Source organism: Schistocerca americana, chromosome 10 (genome assembly GCF_021461395.2).
Source record: "Schistocerca americana isolate TAMUIC-IGC-003095 chromosome 10, iqSchAmer2.1, whole genome shotgun sequence".
Classification (NCBI taxonomy): domain Eukaryota; kingdom Metazoa; phylum Arthropoda; class Insecta; order Orthoptera; family Acrididae; genus Schistocerca; species Schistocerca americana.
In genome coordinates this window covers 135,274,182-135,285,968 of record NC_060128.1, presented here as the reverse complement: position 1 = coordinate 135,285,968, position 11,787 = coordinate 135,274,182, and the positions used below count along the sequence as shown (strand labels likewise).

General features: G+C 45.1%; 1 pseudogene; it reads right to left on the bottom strand.

Annotated features, from left to right (window-relative positions):
- Positions 1-11,433: 11,433 nt before the first annotated feature.
- On the bottom strand, positions 11,434-11,551 carry LOC124552924 (annotated as a pseudogene).
- Between the last annotated feature and the right edge of the window lie 236 nt (positions 11,552-11,787).

The window sequence follows — 11,787 nt, the reverse complement described above, 5'->3', positions numbered from 1 at the left end:
ACAATTCGGAATTTCGCAGGACGGCTTTTCTTTGGCATTTTGGTAAATGCTTATTCAATTAGAGTTATGTAATGTCAGATACGAGGATAATGGAATGCAGTCGAATTAAATAGGGTGATGCTGAGGATGTTAGATTAGGAAACGAAAGGCTTAAAGTAGTAAATGAGTTTTGCTATTTGGGGAGCAAAATAACTGAGGATGGGCGAAGTAGAGACGATATAAAATGTAGACTGGCAATGGCAAGAAAAGCGTTTCTGAAGAAGAGAAGTTTGTTGACATCGAGTATAGATTTAAGTGTCAGGAAGTCTTTTCTGAAAGTATTTGTATGGAGTGTAGCCATGTATGGAAGTGAAACAGTTTAGACAAAAAGAGAATAGAAGCTTTCTAAATGTGGTGCTACAGAAGCTGAAGATTAGATGGGTAGATCACATAAGTAGTGAGGAGGGATTGAATAGAATTGGAGAGAAGAGAAATTTGTGGCACAACTTGACTAGTAGAAGGAATGGGTTGGTAGGACATATTCTGAGGCATCAAGGGATCACCAATTTAGTATTGGAGGGCAGCGCGGAGGGTAAAAATCGAAGAGGGAGACCAAGAGATGAATACACTTAACAGATTCAGAAGAATGTAGGTTGCAGTAAGTACTCTGAGATGAAGAAGCTTGCACAGGATAGAGTAGCATGGAGAGCTGCATCAAACCAGTCTCAGGACTGAGGACCACAACAACAACAATGTCAGATACTTTTGGCGACTCCCATCTAGCCTGATAGCATTTCCGTAATTACACTACTTGCATTGTTCAGGGTTACAACACAGACACATAGAGTTTAAAATAGATATGTTATCATTCCATTTGATATCCCTACAGAGTGTTACATCCAGGTATTTGTATGGCCGAATCAAACAGTGACTCACTGACTTTATAGTCGTATGATACCATGTTTATTTTCCTGTAGCGTAGGGCACAGTTTTTCATTTCTGAACATTTGAAGCAGTGACAGACACAGAGGTTTAGTTCACAACAAATAATTATTTTTATCCAGAAAAGTTACAGATGTTATACTTCTAATTATTATTGTTGTTGCCTCGTTTCCCTGTTCCAACTAGACGATCCAGATGGTGTTCGTTTGTTTATTACCAGCGCGCATATACCTACGTACTGTATATTCTGGTGATGACGCACACCTAACACACACATGGAAGCGTACACACGTGGGACTGACAACTGTAGATAATAAAAGAACGGGGTATATCAGCGCCGTATCTGTAGTTTTAGTGATTGCTGGGCAAATTCGTGACAATTCAGATGTCTTCTACATTTGCATCTACAGCGATACTCTGGAAAGCACCGTGAGGTGCATGGCAGACGGTACGTTTCATTATACCAGTTATTAAGGTTTCTTCTTGTTCCATTCATGTATTGACCAAGCAAAGAATGATTGTTCGAGTGCCTCTGTCTTATTCTCACGATCCCCATGTGAGCGATACACAGGGGATTGTAGCATATTCCTGGAGTCTCCAATTAAAGCCGCTTCTTGAAACTTCCGTAATAGGCATGTTTGGGGTAGTTTACGTCTTTCTTGAGGAGTCTTCCAGTTCAATTCCTTCAGTACCTTGAAACACGTATGTTGTGTGGCGGCGATGGCGAGGCATTGCAGAGTCTCTGACCAGAGAGCCATTTATCGTGGCTAGTCTGCGCTTGACCGCGCGAGAGTTGCGAGCGGTACTCTGTCAGTAGTAGTCGTGCAGTACAGTTGCGAGCAGTAGTCAGTGGGCAGTCTGTGAGCAGTGCAGTCTGTCGGTAGCAGTAGGGCAGAGCAGTATGTCGGTAGTAGCAGCCCAGTGCAGTTGTGTGTGTGGAGTCGGCGGGCGTCGACATGGCACTCTGGTCAAGATTCAGGATGAGGTATATTATTTTTAAATACGCTCAGCTAATAATGTAAATTAACTGTAACTAATTTGTGCAACAATCGCCCCAATAATAATTTTGATTTCAAAGCAATATTTTTAACAAAAGAACTATTTAATTGAACGAACGATTTCCTTCCATTTCCTTTAAAGAAAAGTTTCAGTTAAATTTCAAAAAAAAATATTACTTGCGATGCAGTTCCTCCAAGCCGTGGCCAACAATAAGAGCAGAAATTTGACATGCAGTTTCAATGAGGTAAGAAATTAATTCTGATTTTTTGCACAGGGCCAAAGACCGATATTTTGGTTTAATTGAGTTTACATTGTCACTGAAGTTTCATTAGCATTGAATTGTTTTTCATTATTTTTGTAACAGATTACACCTTGAGTCAGATGGCGATTCTCATTTTTATTGTCATTAAATTTATTTGTTGGGAGCTTACATTAGGTTGTATTCTAGTTAACATTCAATTATTGTGTTTCAAAAATTTCTCTGGGGAGCTTACACATAGCTCAATGTCCATTAGCATTCTTAAATAATATCTTTTTTTAAAATTTCGGTGGGGAGGTTACAACCTCTGTGACACTTTTCCACGGATGAAACAAATCTGTGACCATCTACGTTGCCATTTTCTGTACATGTTCAATATCCCCTATTGGTCTTGTTTGGTACGGGTCCAACACAACACTTGAGCAATATTCTAGGATGGGTCGCACAATTGATTTGTAAGCAATCTTCTGTGTAGACTGAAACTTCCTGGCAGATTAAAACTGTGTGCCGGACCGAGACTCGAACTCGGGCAAGTGCTCTACCATCTGAGCTACCCAAGCAAGACTCACGCCCCGTCCTCACAGCTTCACTTCTGCCAGTACCTTGTCTCCTACCTTCCAAACTTTACAGAAGCTCTCCTGCGAACCTTGCAGAACTAGCACTCCTGAAAGAAAGGATATTGCGGAGACATGGCTTAGCCACAGCTTGGGGGATGTTTCCAGAATGTGATTTTCACTCTGCAGCGGAGTGTGCGCTGATTTCACTTCCCCAGTATTCCACCAATAAACCGAAGTCTACCGCCTGTTTTACCCACGACTGGGCCTATATTATCATTCCATTTCATATCCCTACAGAGTGTTACATCCAGGTATTTGTATGAGTTAGCCGATTCAAGCAGTGGCTCACTGACATTTTACCCATATGATACCATGTTTTTTCCTACAGTAAAGGGCACAGTTTTTCATTTCTGAACATTTAAAGCGAGTTGCTAATCTTTGCATCACTTTGAAATCTTATCAAGATCTGACTGAATTTTTACGCAGCTTCTTTCAGATGCCGGCCGTTGGGACCGAGCGGTTCTAAGCGCTCTGGTCCGGAACTACGGTGCTGCTACGGTCGCAGGTTCGAATCCTGCCTCAGGCGTGGATGAGTGTGATGTCCTTAGGTTAGTTAGGTTTAAGTAGTTCTAAGTCTAGGGGACTGATGACCTCAGATGTTTAGTTCCATAGTGCTTAGAGCCTTTTGATCCTTTTTTTTCTTTCAGATAGTACTTCATCTTAGATAAATGCATCACCTACAAAAAGCCTGATGTTACTATTAACTGTGTCTGCAACGGCAATAATATACGACGTGAACAGCAGGGATCCCAACACACGTCCCTTGCGCAGACCCGAAGTTACTTGTACATCCTTGTACACCTGTATAAAAAAAAATTTAAAAAAAAGTTCAAATGTGTGTGAAATCTTATGGGACTTAACTGCTAAGGTCATCAGTCCCTAAGCTTACACACTACTTAACCTAAATTATCCTAAGGACAAACACACACACCCATGCCCGAGGGAGGACTCGAACCTCCGACGGGACCAGCCACACAGTCCATGACAGTAGCGCCCAATCCCGCTCGGCTAATCCAGCGCGGCGTACCTCTGTCGATGACTGTCCATCCAAGATAACATGCTGTGTCCTCCGAATCAAAATTGTTTCCAGTCCTGTCTCAAATGTGGCTTGATACTCCGTAAGATCGAACTTTTGACAATAAGTGTAGATGAGGTACTGAGTCAAATAATTTTCGGAAATCAGGAAATATTGCATGTGCCTGACTGCCTTGATCCGAAGCTTTCAGTATGTTTCACCAGCTGCGACATAGTCTATTCTACACCTTATTTTAGATCTATGTGACGATGCTGTGCTGAGTATATTTATATGTTTTGACGATGCCATTACGGCCTTATCACTTTAGGACATGGTGTAGCAAAGGTACATTTCACCGTATTTTATCTGCACATTTCCCTGGTTGTATGATAGTATATTGTGACACGTAATGCTGTATTATGTTGAAAGACACTCTGCTCACTAGGTGTATATATTTTTATATTTTACATCTGAGGATGGTCATTACTGACTGAAACCGGTCATCGTCGAAAGAATTGATATTGTGATCAAAGACTGGAATAAAAAACATTTGATTTTCAGTATTTCATGTGAGAAAAGTGCAACTTGGGTTTCACATGATCGGTGTTTTCGGAATCCATGTTGGTTGGTATCGAGGAGGTCATTGTTGGAATTGGATGAATAAGTTGGCTGGCTAAAGCAACGTCATCGAATGACTCAAAATTATGAACGTGTTTATGAGACTGGACGAGCCCTTCGCCGTCATGTCGGTCAGGCTAGCACACTGGGCTGCTGTATCTGCTCAGACGCTTTCCTTGAGACACGAGATAGCGCAGCTGGCAGCGTTCAGCAGCTATCTGTGTGGAGTGCCAGGAGTAATGGGCTCAGATCCACCGAAGCGCTTGGGAAGTGTTCTGGACACGCATTCCATGAGTGCGCCTGTCAAGTGGACGGGATACGAGAGGAGCGTATGTTACTAAGGGGTGTGTTCGAGAAGTAAAGAGCGTTCGTTCATAAAAATAAGTATTCAGTTTCTATAAATACCTTTTGTTGGCAATTTTAGATTCTTGCAAACCCGTATTTCGACACCACGGAATCGTCGTTCACTTCTAACCATGAGAGGTCCCTAGCGGTGGGATCAGATTTTTGGAACCATCTGCAGGGTGTTACAAAAAGGTACGGCCAGACTTTCAGCAAACATTCCTCACACACAAAGAAAGAAAATATGTTATGTGGACATGTGTCCGGAAACGCTTACTTTCCATGTTAGAGATCATTTTATTACTTCTCTTCAAATCTCATTAATCATGGAATGGAAACACACAGCAACACAACGTACCAGCGTGACTTCAAACACTTTGTTACAGGAAATGTTCAAAATGTCCTCCGTTAGCGAGGATAAATGCATCCACCCTCCGTCGCATGGAATCCCTGATGCGCTGATGCAGCCCTGGAGAATGGCGTATTGTATCACAGCCGTCCACAATACGAGCACGAAGAGTCTCTACATTTGGTACCGGGGTTGCGTAGACGAGAGCTTTCAAATGCCCCCATAAATGAAAGTCAAGAGGGTTGAGGTCAGGAGAGCGTGGAGGCCATGGAATTGGTCCGCCTCTACCAATCCATCGGTCACCGAATCTGTTGTTGAGAAGCGTACGAACGCTTCGATTGAAATGTGCAGGAGCTCGATCGTGCATTAACCACATGTTGTGTCGTACTTGTAAAGGCACATGTTCTAGCAGCACAGGTAGAGTTTCCCGTATGAAATCATGATAACGTGCTCCATTGAGCGTAGGTTGAAGAACATGGGGCCCAATCAAGACATCACCAACAATGCCTGCCCAAAAGTTCACAGAAAATCTGTGGTGATGATATGATTGCACAATTGCGTGCGGATTCTCGTCAGCCCACACGTGTTGATTGTGAAAATTTACAATTTGATCACGTTGGAATGAAGCCTCATCCGTAAAGAGAACATCTGCGCAGAAATGAGGATTGACACATTGTTGGATGAACCATTCGTAGAAGTGTACCCGTGGAGGCCAATCAGCTGCTTTTAGTGCCTGCAAACGCTGTACATGATACGGAAACAACTGGTTCTCCCGTAGCACTCTCCATACAGTGACGTGGTCAACGTTACCTTGTACAGCAGCAACTTCTCTGACGCTGACATTAGGGTTATCGGCAACTGCACGAAGAATTGTCTCGTCCATTGCAGGTGTCCTCGTCATTCTAGGTCTTCCCCAGTTGCGGGTCATAGGCTGGAATGTTCTGAAAATCTCCGTTCTGAAAATCTGTCTCAATACAAACGTACCGCGCCACGGCTTTTGCCCCGTGCTAATCCATACATCAAATGGGTATCTGCCAACTCCGCATTTGTAAACATTGCACTGCAAAACCACATTCGTGATGAACACTAACCTGTTGATGCTACGTACTGATGTGCTTGATGCTAGTACTGTAGAGCAATGAGTCGCATGTCAACACAAGCACCGAAGTCGACATTACCTTCCTTCAATTGGGCCAACTGGCGGTGAATCGAGGAAGTACAGTACATACTGACGAAACTACAATGTGCTCTAACATAAAAATTAAGCGTTTCCGGACACATGTCCACATAACATCTAATTTTTATTTGTGTGTGGGGAATGTTTCCTGAAAGTTTGGCCGTACCTTTTTGTAACACCCTGTATACCTTTACGTATGTTAAGATCGCAAGTATTACACATTGCAGCCATTCTCCCCGGTGGGTCCTCGTTTGCCAGTGATGATGATGATGATGATGTCCCATACTTCTTGAGAGAGCGTAGGGGAACGATGCGGGAGACCCGCACCGCCGTACTAGGCAAGGTCCAAGTGGAGGTGGTTTGCCGTTTCCTTCCTCCGACCGGATTTCTTTCTGTGGAGAAAGTCAAAGGATATTTGCTGTCGTGATCCACCGACAACGTCTAACAACATGCGTCAGCGCATTGTCACTGCATGTGCGAACATTACGGAAGGCGAACTATTCGCTGTTGAGAGGAATGTCGTTACACGTGTTGCCAAATGCATTGAGGTTGACGGATATAATTTTCAGCATTTATTGCATTAATGTGGTATTTACAGGTAAACACGCTGTAACAGCATGCGTTCTCAGAAGTGATAAGTTCACAAAGGTACATTGGAACAACCGAAATAAAATGTTCAAACGTACTTACGTTCTGCATTTTAATTTAAAAAACCTACCTGTTACCAACTGTTCGTCTAAAATTGTGAGCCATATGTTTGTGACCCTCTCCCCATGAACCATGGACCCTGCCGTTGGTGGGGAGGCTTGCGTGCCTCAGTGATAGAGATGGCCGTACCGTAGGTGCAACCACAACGGAGGGGTATCTGTTGAGAGGCCAGACAAACGTGTGGTTCCTGAAGAGGGGCAGCAGCCTTTTCAGTAGTTGCAGGGGCAACAGTCTGGATGGTTGACTGATCTGGCCTTGTAACACTAACCAAAACGGCCTTGTTGTGCTGGTACTGCGAACGGCTGAAAGCAAGGGGAAACTACAGCCGTAAGTTTTCCCGATGGCATGCAGCTTTACTGTATGGCATGGAGAGCTGCATCAAACCAGTCTCAGGACTGAAGACCACAACAACAACAATGGCAGGAGAGGGCGCTAGGGCATGACGTATGAGGAACAGTACCACCCGCTAGGAGGAAACTATGCACACTGTGTGACTGCATGGTACAGCGCGTGTCAGACCGCAGTCTCTGTAGCAAAATATGACTGAATAGACGGTCTCTAGCATGGAGGCCACGCATTTCCGGACACAAGTTCATTAGACCATTTTTACTCCTTATCATCTCATCGATCAGTCCCTAGAGTTTGTACACGGTGGAAAAAATCACCTGTGTAGTGTTATATCCTAGAATCGTTAATCGGTATATTGTCCCCTATTTCGTAAAAAGTCAATGAACATATAATGACACGGAGGCCTACCAGTTCTCGTTCTTCTCGCTGGTCATTCTCTACTAGAATAGGAAAGGTGGGAAGTTACCGTGGTACTTGGAGTACCCTTCCCCCACACCAGAAGATGGGTCGTATAGTATAGAAGTAGCCACAGTGGATGTAGTATAAGATCGATCGGAGTGGCATTTGATCCACGCGCCTCCTAAGCAACGACCTAGCCCATCGTTGACTCGTAGTGGGTTTATTTAATCGACTATCCCAGAGGCGAGTCAAAGCGGCTTCAAAGGATCATGCAAAATATGGGCCTGATTGACCTCTCTCGGATTCGAACCACAAGTCTCGGGAGTACGGACCAAACAGTGGATTCACTTAATAAACTATCAGAGCGACGATTCAAAGTGATTTCAGGAAGCCATGAAGAAATTGAACATGACTGAAGTATGTGGGATTCGAACCACATGCCTCCAGGGTGTGGACCTTTTTCCTCCTTTACTCGCAATGATTTATTTAATCAACTGACCCAGTTTTGATTTCAGGAAGCCATGAAGAATGCGGGCACGGTTGACTGAGCTAGGATTCGAACCACGCACCTCCAGAGTACAGACGTCGTGTCTCATTTACTCGCAGTGGGCTTACTTCATCAAGTATCCCAGTGTTGATTCAAAGTGATTTCAGGAAGCCGAGAAGGAACTGGGCACGATTGACTGATCTGGGATTCGAATCACGCAACCCCTGATTATGGTCCTTGTGCCTCGTTTATTGGGAGTGGTTTATTTAATCAACTAGCCCAGTTCTGATTCATAGATTTCAGGAAGTAATGAAGAATACAGGCATGACTGACGGGTGTGCGATTCAAATTACGGTTCTCCAGAGCTCGGCCTTCGTGTCTCGTTTACTCTTAATGGGCTTCTTTAATCACCCATCCCTGTGTTGAGTCAATTTCAGGGAGTCATGAAGAATTTGGACATGACAGGTCTGCAATTCGCCTCCAGGGTAGGCTCTCGTGTCTTATCTAATCGTAGTGGGTTTAATTAATCAAGTATCCCAGGAAGCCATGAATAAAATGGACACGACTGACTGTTACGAGATTCGAACCACGCACCTCCAGAGTACGTGTCTCGTGTCTCATTTACTCGTAGTGGGCTTACTTCATCACGTATCCCAGTGTTGATTCAAAGTGATTTCAGGAAGCCGTGAAGGAACTGGACACGATTGATTGATCTGGGATTCGAATCACGCAACTCCTGAGTACGGTCCTTGTGCCTCGTTTATTCGCAGTGGTTTATTTAAACAACAAGCCCAGTTCTGATTCACGGATTACAGGAAACAATGAAAAATATAAATATGACTGACAGGTGTGCGATTCGATTTACGGTTCTCCTGAGCTTAGCCCTCGTGTCTCGTTTGCTCTTTATGGGGTCATTTAATCAACCATCCCAGTGTTGATTCAACTTCAGGGAGCCATGAAGAATTTGATAGATCTGGAATTCGCCTCCAGGGTGGGCTCTCGTGTCTTATCTAATAGTAGTGGGTTTAATTGATCAACTATCTCAGGAAGCCATGAATAAAATGGACACGAGTAACTGGTACGAGAATCGAACCACGCACCTCCAGAGTGCGTGTCTCGTGTCTCATTTACTCGCAGTGGGCTTACTTCATCACGTATCCCAGTGTTGATTCAAAGTGATTTCAGGAAGCCGTGAAGGAACTGGACACGATTGATTAATCTGGGCTTCGAATCAGAGTATGGTTCTTGTGGCTCGTTTATTCACAGTGGTTTATTTACAACTAGCCTAGTTCTGATTCATAGATTTAAGAAACCAATGAAGAATATAAACATGACTGACAGGTGTGCGATTCGAATTACGAATCTCCAGAGCTTGGCCTTTGTGTCTCGTTTACTCTTAATGGGCTTATTTAGTCAACCATCCCAGTGTTGATTCAATTTCAGGGAGCCATGAAGAACAAGGACACGATAGGTCTGGGATTCGCCTCCAGTGTAGGATCTCGTGTCTTATCTAATCGTAGTGGGTTTAATTAATCAACTATCCCAGTGGCCGGCCGGAGTGGCCGAGCGGTTCTAGGAGCTACAGTCTGGAGCTGCGCTACCGCTACGGTCGCAGGTTCGAATCCTGCCTCAGGCATGGATGTGTGTGATGTCGTTAGGTTGGTTTGGTTCAAGTAGTTCTAAGTTCTAGGCGACTGATGACCTCAGTTCATTCCCATGGTGCTCCCAGCCATTTTGAACTATCCCAGTGTTTATTCAGAGTGATTTCAGGAAGCCAAAAAGAAAATGGACACGACTGACTGGTACGAGATTCGAACCACGCACCTCCAGTGCTCGGCCCTCGTGCCTCGTTTATTCGCTGGCGGGGCTTTATTTACTGCCCAGCTGAGTGGCGAGACGAGCAGTGAATTTGAGCTGTCGCGTCGCTAAGTGTTCCCGCCGCGGCTCCCCTACCCGGAGAGTTGTGACTGAACGGCCTATTATGCCAAACCAGTATCGTAAATTTCTCGCGCGCCTTCCGCCTGTTGCCGGAGCCACCTTCACCTTCTCTCTCGGCCGGTACTTTTCTTATTCTCTCCTCCTCTCTCCCCCTCTCACTTGCCTTTCTTCCTTTTTTCCTTCCACCCCTCCTCTCGTTGTGAACGTGTGTCTCGGCTGTATCTCTCGTACTTCTGCTCGGCTCGTGTATCGCCGATGGGACTAATTGAGACAACCATTACCACAGGCAGCGGCGCTGGTAAAAAGCGCGAAGAATGGCCCCGGCAGGTCGGGGTGGGCATCTTTACGACCACGAGGCCCCTTCCTCCGCACGAAAAACCGCCGCTGCGCGCGCAGAGCTTTATTGCTTCGCATCGGCCACTTAATGGTCTCTTAAGCTACGCTCCGGGCTAGAGTTACGGCGTCATGCAAACGGCCCAGGGAGTCCAAAATATCTGGCGACCGGCATGACGTCTCTTTCCACTTAACGTGTCCCTGATTGTGATGCAACCCATCTGGCATCAGCGCTTTGTAGCTGGGTGACAGTCCGAGTGGAAGAAGTTGAAACGCTACGTCCGAGAAAGACACGCGGGACGACAACCACCACTCCGTCTACAGGCCACAAGTCGCCCATCGGGACCATCCGACCGCCGTGTCATCCTCCGAGGTTCAAAAATGGTTCAAATGACTCTGAGCACTATGGGACTTAACATCTATGGTCTACAGTCCCCTAGAACTTAAACCTAACTAACCTAAGGACATCACACAACACCCAGTCATCACGAGGCAGAGAAAATCACTGACGCCGCCGGGAATCGAACCCGGGAACCCGGGCGCATCTTCCGAGGAGGACGCGCAGTCTCTGTAACAAAGTACGATTGAATAGATGGTCTCTAGCACGGACGCCACGCATTTCCGGACTCAAGTTCATTAGACCATTTTTAGACCGTATCATCTCATCGATCAGTCCCTAGAGTTTGTATATGATAGAAAAAGTCACCTGTGTAGTGTTATAGCCTAGAATTGTCAATCAGTAAATTGTCCCCTATTTCGTAAAAAGAGAATGAAGATATAATTATAAGTTTGCAGATAGGAGGGGCGTGGGGTCAGCACACCGCTCTCCCGGTCGTTATGATGGTTTTCTCTGACCGAAGCCGCTACTATTCGGTCGAGTAGCTCCTCAATTGGCATCACGAGGCTGAGTGCACCCCGAAAAATGGCAACAGCGCATGGCGGCCCGGATGGTCACCCATCCAAGTGCCGGCCACGCCCGACAGCGCTTAACTTCGGTGATCTGACGGGAACCGGTGTAGCCACTGCGGCAAGGCCGCTGCCTTTTCACGATCAACTCAAAACATATTTCAGGCATGTATATGAATGAAAATAACAGACTGCAACGCAAGTGTCCTTACTTTTATGCCAAAAGGCAGTTAATAAAATCACATTTAAGTATGGACCGTTCCCATCTGCATGAACCACTTGGGTGTGTTTGAATGACTATCAGAATGATTATCAGAAGCATATATGTATTAAATAACTTAATCTTATTGCATAGTGCTTGCCATAGTATA